The following is a 10000-nucleotide window of genomic DNA, read 5'->3' as shown; positions in this document are numbered from 1 at the left end:
GACATCATCCACAAGGGGCCTCTGAGGGAGACAGAAGGTTCTAGAGACATCATCTTCTATGAGCATCAGACCCGGAAAGGCCTGCTGGCTGATGAACACTCATGAACCAGCTGCTACCAGGACACACACACACACACACAACACACACACACACACGCACACACACACAACACACGCTGTCCAAGTCCTGATCTATAGAGGTCTGCTACGTGCACAGGCTGACACACACACACACACATGTGCGAGCACACACACACACGCACGCACGCTCTCACACACACACGCTCTCACACACACACACACACACACACACACACACACACACACACACACACACGCCTGTGAGAATGGACCATGAAGACCGAGTGGAGGAGGAGGAGAGTAAATGATACATGTATTAATCATGTTGTTGGAGCTCATACATCTAACAGTAGTACAGACTCCGTTTTCTAAACATGGCCGTTACATAAGGCTTCCAGTCCATCAGTCACCTGAGGCAGGAGGAGGGAGGAGGAGGGGGAACGGAGGTGAGGTCTTAGGATGTGCAGTACCTTCTGACGCACATGAGAGAAATGAGTTCAAGCGGGTCTTGGCTTCTCAGAGACGCCACGGGATAGAATTTTCTAGGACAGTGCTGCCCCCCCCCCCCCCCGACATCTGCACCTGATCAATGAGCTACTGAGCCCCACACACCCTTGATACTGAAAAACACCCCAACCTCCCCGGGTAAAACGCTGGGAAACAGCACGATGAAAACAGCTTCATATGAGCTCATGCTTAACAGGATGAATTAGAAATGGTGCTCAAAGCGCACAGACCTCCGCCCATGAATGCATTTCTTGGCTCTGTGCACGCGCACGTGCGTGTGAGCAGGACATGTTTGGTATTGTTGCATTCGTTAGGTCGAGAGCTTTATGCCAGTCCAAACCCCATGTCTCTATGACCTTCCCAGGTCAGGATGTGGCAGATCTACTCCAAAATGTAATGGGTTGGCCCGGGCTGGCCCATGCAACACCCCTCCACCGAGTTGGATGAAAATCGGTCTGGTAGTTTTTTTTTTATAAATAAATAAACACACGCCATCAAAAACATTTCCTCTCACCCTGTGACGCTGTCGCTGGGGCAGAGGTAATAACAGACACACCAGGACACCAATTCAGGATCACTTCTGGACACACAATAACAGGCCTAGAGTATCAATGTTTCCAAACAGTAATTCATATTATAACCTGGTGTGTGAATATTCTTCGTAGTCATGCTTCTACACGTACGACCACTGCACTATTGTTTTGTTTTTTCTCTTCTGTTCTTTTATGTCCTTATTTTTATGCCACTGCTGTTACATGTATTATAAGCAACAAGGAACATCTCACAATATGAAATGCTGTACTGTCATGCATCAAAGTTAAAAGCAATAAAAACTTGAATTACAAAAAAAAAAAAAAAAAGCAATGCAAATCCAGATGTTATATAACCCCTTATCCAACATCAAATCTAAACAATGGCCAGTGAAAATATCATCAACGGTCACTATCATCAAAGATCTACTCTAGTCTTTCTCCAGATGCTTGGTCGGGGAATGGCGTCCACGGCGGGCGTGGTGGACGTGGTGGACATGCCAGGCCAGCTATAAGCAGCAGCGTCCAGGGTATATAAATACCCTAACCCTGAACTGAAGACCAGGCAGGTTTGAGACTCCGAGCTGAGGTTGAGCTTGACCTGCTTCTGAAGTGTGTGTGTGTGTGTGTGTGTGTGTGGGGGGGGGGGGGGGGCGGATTGGGGGGGTCATCCAGCCTGGCAGGTGTTTATAGTGGAGTGCTAACAGGCCAGGCCGGATACAGCACGGCTTACTGGAACGACTGCGGTGTTAACTGACCAGTATGCATGTCAGATACAGTATCTCTGTCTATAATGACCTGCGATGTGTGACATAAAAATGCAGATACACACACACACAATACACAAATATGCACACACACACACACAGCTACCCCTCTCCATTTCATCTCATGAGGCATCCCAGCCAGGCCAGACTCCTGATTCCAGGTCAGTGTCTCCTGCCCAGGTCTCCTCTCCTGCTGCTCTCCTCTGTTCTTTTCCTCCTCCTCATTCTCTCCTGTTCTCTCATCTCTTCTTCCTCCTCCTGTTCTCTCCTCTCCTCTCCTCTGTTCTCTCCTCCTCTCCTCTGTTCTCCCCTCCTCTCCTCTCCTCCTGTCCGTTCCTCTCCCAGCCCTCTGTGTGTCTCTGTGTCTACTGGACCGTGAAGGGGAGGCAGCACATCAGATTACTGTCTCAGCCTGTGTGTGTGTGTGTGTGTGTGTGTGTGTGTGTGGTAGGGCCCAGGACACTGCAGCTCCATTGGGACTGTTGTCGTGGCGCCTCACTCCCCCGTCTGGTCTCAACACTGACATCTGATGCTCCTGCCAGATCACATGTGACACACACACACACACACACACACACACACACACACACACACACACACACACACACACCCCTTCACTCAGGCAAAGTGCAAAAACACGTAAACATACTTTTCCTGCCATTATTGCTTTCAGAGTTGAAGATTGTTTCCCTCTGCCATTCATTGACTGACTGACACACACACGCACACACACACACATACACTTGCACAGTCCCTAGAGCCAATTAGGGTTGACAAATGTCATGTAATCCTATATGAGAGATTGTGGTCTGGATCTGTCAAAGGCATTAGAAACCAGCACTGGCATTTTCCAGTTCCACTTCATCCCAGAGAGATTAGTCAAACTGTGGAGAGATTAGGGGGGTGGGGTATTCCAGAGAGATTAGTCCAACTCTGGAGAGATTATGGGGGTGGGGTATTCCAGAGAGATTAGTCCAACTCTGGAGAGATTAGGGGGGTGGGGTATTCCAGAGAGATTAGTCCAACTCTGGAGAGATTATGGGGGTGGGGTATTCCAGAGAGATTAGTCCATCTCTGGAGAGATTAGGGGGGTGGGGTATTCCAGAGAGATTAGTCCAACTCTGGAGAGATTATGGGGGTGGGGTATTCCAGAGAGATTAGTCCAACTCTGGAGAGATTAGGGGGGTGGGGTATTCCAGAGAGATTAGTCCAACTCTGGAGAGATTATGGGGGTGGGGTATTCCAGAGAGATTAGTCCAACTCTGGAGAGATTAGGGGGGTGGGGTATTCCAGAGAGATTAGTCCAACTCTGGAGAGATTATGGGGGTGGGGTATTCCAGAGAGATTAGTCCAACTCTGGAGAGATTAGGGGGGTGGGGTATTCCAGAGAGCAATCAGAACAACTGTATCTGAAGTGTCGGGGCAATGCAGCTGTGTGGACAGAGTTATAGATGACCTGGACTCAGGTACCACCCCCCCCCCCCCCCCACCCACACACACACACACACACACACACACACCCCTTCCAAGTGGGTCTAGAATCTAGAGGGGTTCTGTGGGTCCTGCCTATGTGTCAGGATAACTCTCCTCCGTCGTGGAAGGAGCTGGTCCAGGTCCAGTCGCCTGCCACCCCTCAACACCCTGTCACCTGTGTCAATATACGGAGAGTGACCCAGTTACAAACAGGCTGTCTGACTGCTACAGGCTGAGGACAGGCCTCACTGGAACAGGCAGACAGGCTGTGGACAGGCAGCCTCTCAGGGCAGACAGACAGGCCTCTCAGGGCAGACAGACAGGCCTCTCAGGGCAGACAGACAGGCCTCTCAGGGCAGACAGACAGGCAGCCTCTCAGGGCAGACAGACAGGCCTCTCAGGGCAGACAGACAGGCCTCTCAGGGCAGACAGACAGGCCTCTCAGGGCAGACAGACAGGCCTCTCAGGACAGACAGACAGCCTCTCAGGGCAGACAGACAGGTCTCTCAGGACAGACAGACAGCCTCTCAGGACAGACAGACAGGCTTCTCAGGACAGACAGACAGGCCTCTCATGGCAGACAGACAGGCCTCTCAGGACAGACAGACAGGCTTCTCAGGACAGACAGACAGGCCTCTCAGGGCAGACAGACAGGCCTCTCAGGACAGACAGACAGGCTTCTCAGGACAGACAGGCCTCTCAGGACAGACAGACAGGCCTCTCAGGGCAGACAGACAGGCCTCTCAAGACAAACAGACAGGCTTCTCAGGACAGACAGACAGGCCTCTCAGGGCAGACAGACAGGCCTCTCAGGACAGACAGACAGGCTTCTCAGCACAGACAGACAGGCTTCTCAGGACAGACAGACAGGCCTCTCAGGACAGACAGACAGGCCTCTCAGGGCAGACAGACAGGCTTCTCAGGACAGACAGACAGGCCTCTCAGGACAGACAGACAGGCCTCTCAGGGCAGACAGACAGGCCTCTCAAGACAGACAGACAGGCTTCTCAGGACAGACAGACAGGCCTCTCAGGGCAGACAGGCCTCTCAGGACAGACAGACAGGCTTCTCAGCACAGACAGACAGGCCTCTCAAGACAGACAGACAGACAGGCCTCTCAGGGCAGACAGACAGGCTTCTCAGGACAGACAGACAGGCCTCTCAGGGTGAGGAAAAAAGGTCTGAAAGGCTGAAACACGTCTCTCACACAAGAGAGAGAGGGAGGGAGGGAGGGAGTGAATGTTTGTGTGCATGCATATGTGTGTATATACATACGTGCCTGTGAGTGTGTGTGTGTGTGTGTGTGTGTGTGTGTGTGTGTGTGTGTGAGAGAGAAGGTGAGTAAATGTGTGTATGCATGCATACGTGTGTGTGTCAGTGTGAGAGAGAGAACGTGAGTAAATGTGTGTATGCATACCTATGTGTGTGTGTCTGTGAGAGAGAGAGAGAGAGAGAGAGAGAGAGAGAGAGAGAGAGAGAGAGAGAGAGCGTGAGTGAATGTGTGTATGCACGCATATGTGTATATCGATGGCCGAAGAGCAAAACCTCCTATCTGCATAATTCTGATTGGTGGATTTCACTTTGGATGATGAGAAAAGGAAAAAACAAACAGATCGGAGGTTGTGCTCTTCGGCCATCGATATATGCATATGTGCCTGTGTGTGTGTGTGTGTGTGTCGGTCTGCCAGGAAAGAGACGCTAACGTCAGCAGGTGTTCTAATCCTGAAAGGAAAATCACCGTAGACGTTCCCTGCAGTCACATCAGCACACGACAGAGAGAACCAGGGAGAGAGAGGGAGGAGGATGAGATGAGGAGGAGAGGAGGAGGGGAGGAGGAGGAGAGGAGGAGGAGGAGAGGAATGAGGAGGGGGAGAGGAGCAGGGGGGAGAGAGGGAGGAGGACGAGATGAGGAGGAGGAGAGGAGGAGGAGAGGAATGAGGAGGGGGAGAGGAGCAGGGGGGAGAGAGGAGAGAGGAGGGAGACAGGAGGAGGAGAGAAAGGGGAGAGGGGAGGAGAAGGAGAGGAGCAGGGGGAGATGAGGGAGAGAGAGGAGGGAGACAGGAGGAGGAGAGGAAGGGGAGAGGGGAGGAGGAGGAGAGGAGCAGGGGGAGAGGAGGGAGAGAGAGAGGAGGAAGACGGGAGGAGGAGAGGAAGGGGAGAGGGGAGGAGGAGGAGATAAGCAGGGGGAGAGGGGGGCTGAAAGAAACCTAGACTAGACTAACCAGATCCATTCTCTTCTCCCGGCAGACAATCAGGTACTGTCCACCCGTCTGTGCTGGGCCTAGGAGCCCAGGAGCTCTGTGTGTGTGTGTGTGTGTGCGTGCGTGCGTGCATGCGCGTGCGTGCGTGTCTGCGTGTGAGAGTGCGTTCTGTTATAATTAGAGTCCTACTCTGATCCAGAACAGCACGACAGCATTATATAACCTACAGTCATGATGAAGAGGGATGTTCTGAATACTGGGCAGAGATGCAGCAGGCAGAGGGCACGCTACCATGTTTGGTAACTAAAATAGCTTCCCCGGGGCAGAGCCACGCCCCTCCCCCCAGGGCCCAGGTGGAACCAGATCTTTGTGGTGTGACCAGGCTGCTGTCCACAGGCTGACCTCATGTCTCTGTCTGCCAGACAGAGCCTGCCGTTCATCCCCCACAAGGCTAATGTTACCCAGCAGGAAGGTGTTGCTGATCACACGCTGGTCAGGAATCTGCCCTCCTCATCCCTGGGGCTCCTCGACCGCCCTGACCACAGATCCTCCACACAGCTTCTCATGTCCTCCCTGAGGAAGCCCGGGACGCTCGACTAACTGTAGAGGTCTAAATGTCATGGTCACTCAGGGGACCTGGGGCGCTAGCCCGTCACGCTACAGTACAGGCTAAGCTATGCTAGGCTACGCTAGACTAACTGAGGCGGTCTAATTATGGATGAGTGGACCTCCCTCAGGTCATCAGTAGGAGAACTAAGGGGGAAATAGGAGGAAACAAGAATGTGTTTCATAAACCTCACCCTGTGTTAGCTAACCTTTACCTTCAATGTGACCCAGAAGAGGAGAGAAGGGGATGACAGGAGAGGAGAAGGAGAGGACATGAGAGAAGGAGAATAGAAAAAGAGGAGAGAAGAGGAGAAGAGAGGAGAGTTCTATAAATTACAGAGCCCTAACTCATGGCTGTTTCAGTCAGATGTCTAGGTGAGTCACACTTTACATAGAGATGTTCTGGTCATGAGGGTCAGCTGGGAGCAGGAGGCCTAACTCAGACCGTGTGGAACCACATAGTCTGACTACGGGAGTTCCACAAGGGGCTGTCCTGGGTCCTCTCCTTTTCCCCTCTACACTACATCTCTGGGTTCTGTCATTTACTTGCATGGCTTCTCCTATCACTGCTATGCCGATGACACCCAACTGGTCCTGTCATTTCCCCCTTCTGATACACAAGTGGAGACACGCATAGCTGGGTGCTTGGCTGACAACTCAGAGTGGATGTTGACACACCACCTGAAGCTCAACCTGGACAAGACTGAGCTGCTGTTCCTCCCGGGGAAGGGCTGCCCGCACCGGGACCTGGCCATCACCATTGACGACACAGTGGTGATGCCAACTCGGACTGCAAGGAATCTTCTCCCTCCTTGCTTGAGCTCTGGCGTCAGCCATTAAACCTCAGGAGCTTGTCCAGAAAGATGCTGCTTGCTTGGTGTTCAACCACCCCAAGTTCTCCCACACAACTTCCTTCTCTGTCCCCTAAACTGGCTCCCAGTAGCAGCTTGCATTCAGTTTAAAACTCTGGTACTAGCCTACAGGGCAATGAAAAGAACAGCTCCCCCCTAACTCCAGGCCATGGTCAAGCCCTACACCCACTTCTGACTACTACGCTCTGCTACATCAGGGCGACTGGTTGCCCCGTCACTCCGAGGCTCCTGCGGTCGATCGACACAGTCACAGCTCTTCTCTGTCCTGGCCCCGCAGTGGTGGAATGAACTGCTCACTGACGTCAGGACAGTCGCTGTCCGTCTTTCTCTGCAGGTCACTGCAGGTCTCCTACCAGGATCCTCCCTCTTAAGCACCTATAGTATTTCTAGTAGTTTGGTACTCTTGCACTTTGCCTTCAGCACTAGATTATGCTCTTGTCATTTGCTTTAGAAAGGAGATACACTTGTGAGTTCTGGTGAGTAGTAGTACACTGACTTCCTATGTTAAATGCAATTATTCTAAGTCACTTTGGATAAAAGCGTCTGCTAAATGACTAATGTCATGTAATGAGTGGAGCACAGCTAGACCCCAGACCTCCTGTCTATCAAGACCTCTCATTCTAGGAGAACCAGCACCAGAGGAGGCCTCCAGTGAGGGATATCTGCCCAGGGTCTGACACCTCTGACTGGGTGGCTGAGCCCCCTCGCCCCATCCATGAAACCATTAACCACTCAACAATAACACAGGCTGAACAGCATCTCCTTAGTGAAGACAGGGCTGACTAATGAACTCTTATTCTCGCACAAGATACATTGAAATGAAACATTCAGTCCAAGAAATCAATGGAAAAAAATGGAAATGAAAACAGTAGTGGACTGGGCCATGTTAGGGACGGGCGCCAGGGCTCTCACAGAAAGAAAAACTGTAAAACAGCAGGGGAATTTCTCAGCACTAATAAGTCAAACAAACTGAGGTAGAAAAACACATCTGTAAGGTGTTGTAACCTGTCCACCTGTCCAATTGGCAGAGTCTGGGACTAGGGCCGGGGCCGGGGTTGGGGTTGGGGCTGAGGCTCGGGCTGGGGCTGAGGGTGGGGCTGGAGCTGGGGTTGGGGCTGAGGCTTAGGCTGAGGCTGGGGTTGGGGCTGGAGCTGTGGTTGGGGCTGGAGCTGTGGTTGGGGCTGGAGCTGGAGCTGGAGCTGGAGCTGGAGCTGGGGCTTGGGCTGGGGTTGGGGGGCCACCGGCAGCTTGCCGAGGACGGAGGCCTGTGGCAGCCCAGAGGTAAATGATCCGTTTGACGTGGTTAAACACCTCACCACATGGCCCTGCTCAGCACATGACAGCAGGGCCGCACTGCTGCAGGACACTCTGTGCTCTGTCTGCTCTCCCAGCACCATGCACACCCACCTCTGTACTGCAACCCTAGCCCCTAGCCCCTAGCCCCTAACCCCTAGCCCCAGCCCAGCTTTATACTACAGCCTGGCAGAGCCAGACTCAGATCAGCTCTCCAGCCACAACTATAGCTCCGCCCGAAGAGAGGAGAGGAGAGAGAGGAGAGCAGAGGAGAAGAGAGAGAGGAGAGGAGAAGAGAGGGAAACCATGTAGCATGTGTTCACCACAGCTGTAACAGTAGAGGTCTGTGGCTCTTATGGCAGGTCCCTGAACACTTATAACACAGAGAGAGAGAGAGGGAGAGAGAGAGAGAGAGAGAGAGAGAGGCAGAGGCAAAGAGACAGAGAAGAAAGATAGTGACAGAAAGTGAAATTAGAGAGGGGGAGACAGAAGACAACTCTCCCTCCTGTTGACAGGTTTAAACTCCCTCCATCTTCACTTCCATCATCAAACTATCACCAGCCTCCCACGCCCCCACACCATTGTTTATGAAAGTATTCATATAGAGTAAAAATAAAGCATCATGTCATGTTAGGAGGACAGGTGCAGAGAGAGACAGGGGGAGGGAGGGGGAGACGGAGAGATAGAGGTACTTTACTGTAGCACAGACCAGAGGCTGTGGCTACTACCAGCTCCTCCACTATAAGTGGCCTTTTCCCCCTGCCGAGAAAGGGCCCTGTGTGTGTGTGTGTGTGTGTGTGTGTGTGTGTGTTGGGCAGTGGCTGGGGTTTTACAGGTGCACTTAACACAGAACACCAGTGCGTTCTGTGGTATGTCAAGCGGTGCTACATGTGACGTGGACGAGCTGTCATGACAGAATATGATGTAGTGTTTTCCCTGGCGCTGCAGCCTGGGCCTGCTCCACAATGTGATATAATAAGCCCCTGTAGCTGAGACCAACTAGGACAACAAGCTGCATGGCACCTGTGTCACCTTATAGGCTAGCTCTAGACAGGAGGAGGAGGAGATCGCTCGGGGTGCCTCAGTCCTCCAGAGAAGCTGCCATGCTGACCGGCTATCACCCAATAGGCCCACTGACTGAGAGGGCTATTCAGGAGGCTGCCAATAACCACCCTGGATAAACCAGGCTGAGGACAGACAGCGCCCCCTGCAGGCTGGGGATAGACAGAACCATCTGCAGACTGGACACTATCAGAACCAGGTACAGGGTAGTTCAAAGCCATGGTGACATCTCACCTTATAGAGACATTCATCGGGGTGTAGATTCAGGTGGTTTTGACTGTCCCGGGCTGATCCAGAACAACGTGTTAGATTCTTGGATGGACCACAGTCTCCAAAATGGATTCCCTCAGCAATAATGGTTGATCTCGTTAAGATCCCTCCAATCAGATAACTTTTAAAAGAACTGTGTTGGGCCAGAACCATAAAGGCCCACTGGTCCTCAGTGGAGCTGACCTGCTTAATGTCTCGTCCAATCAATAGTCTGGCCCTGCTTTATGTCTTGCCCAACCAGAGACTCCCATCTGGCCCTGCTTCATGTCTCGTCCAACCAGAGACACCCGTCTGGCCCTGGGGGGAGTTTCCAGACAGCTGTCTGACACAGAGAGCTC

The 10000-nt window shown here is 52.4% G+C and overlaps 1 protein-coding gene across 1 annotated transcript in view; it reads right to left on the bottom strand.

Annotated features, from left to right (window-relative positions):
* The window catches only part of snx19b (sorting nexin 19b), a 29506-nt gene that overhangs the window by 2476 nt on the left and 17030 nt on the right, over positions 1-10000 (bottom strand). The window lies entirely within an intron of this gene.

The sequence above is a fragment of the Borostomias antarcticus genome, assembly GCF_949987555.1.
Source record: "Borostomias antarcticus genome assembly, chromosome: 1".
NCBI classification, from domain to species: domain Eukaryota; kingdom Metazoa; phylum Chordata; class Actinopteri; order Stomiiformes; family Stomiidae; genus Borostomias; species Borostomias antarcticus.
This window is presented reverse-complemented; position numbering and strand designations above follow the sequence as displayed.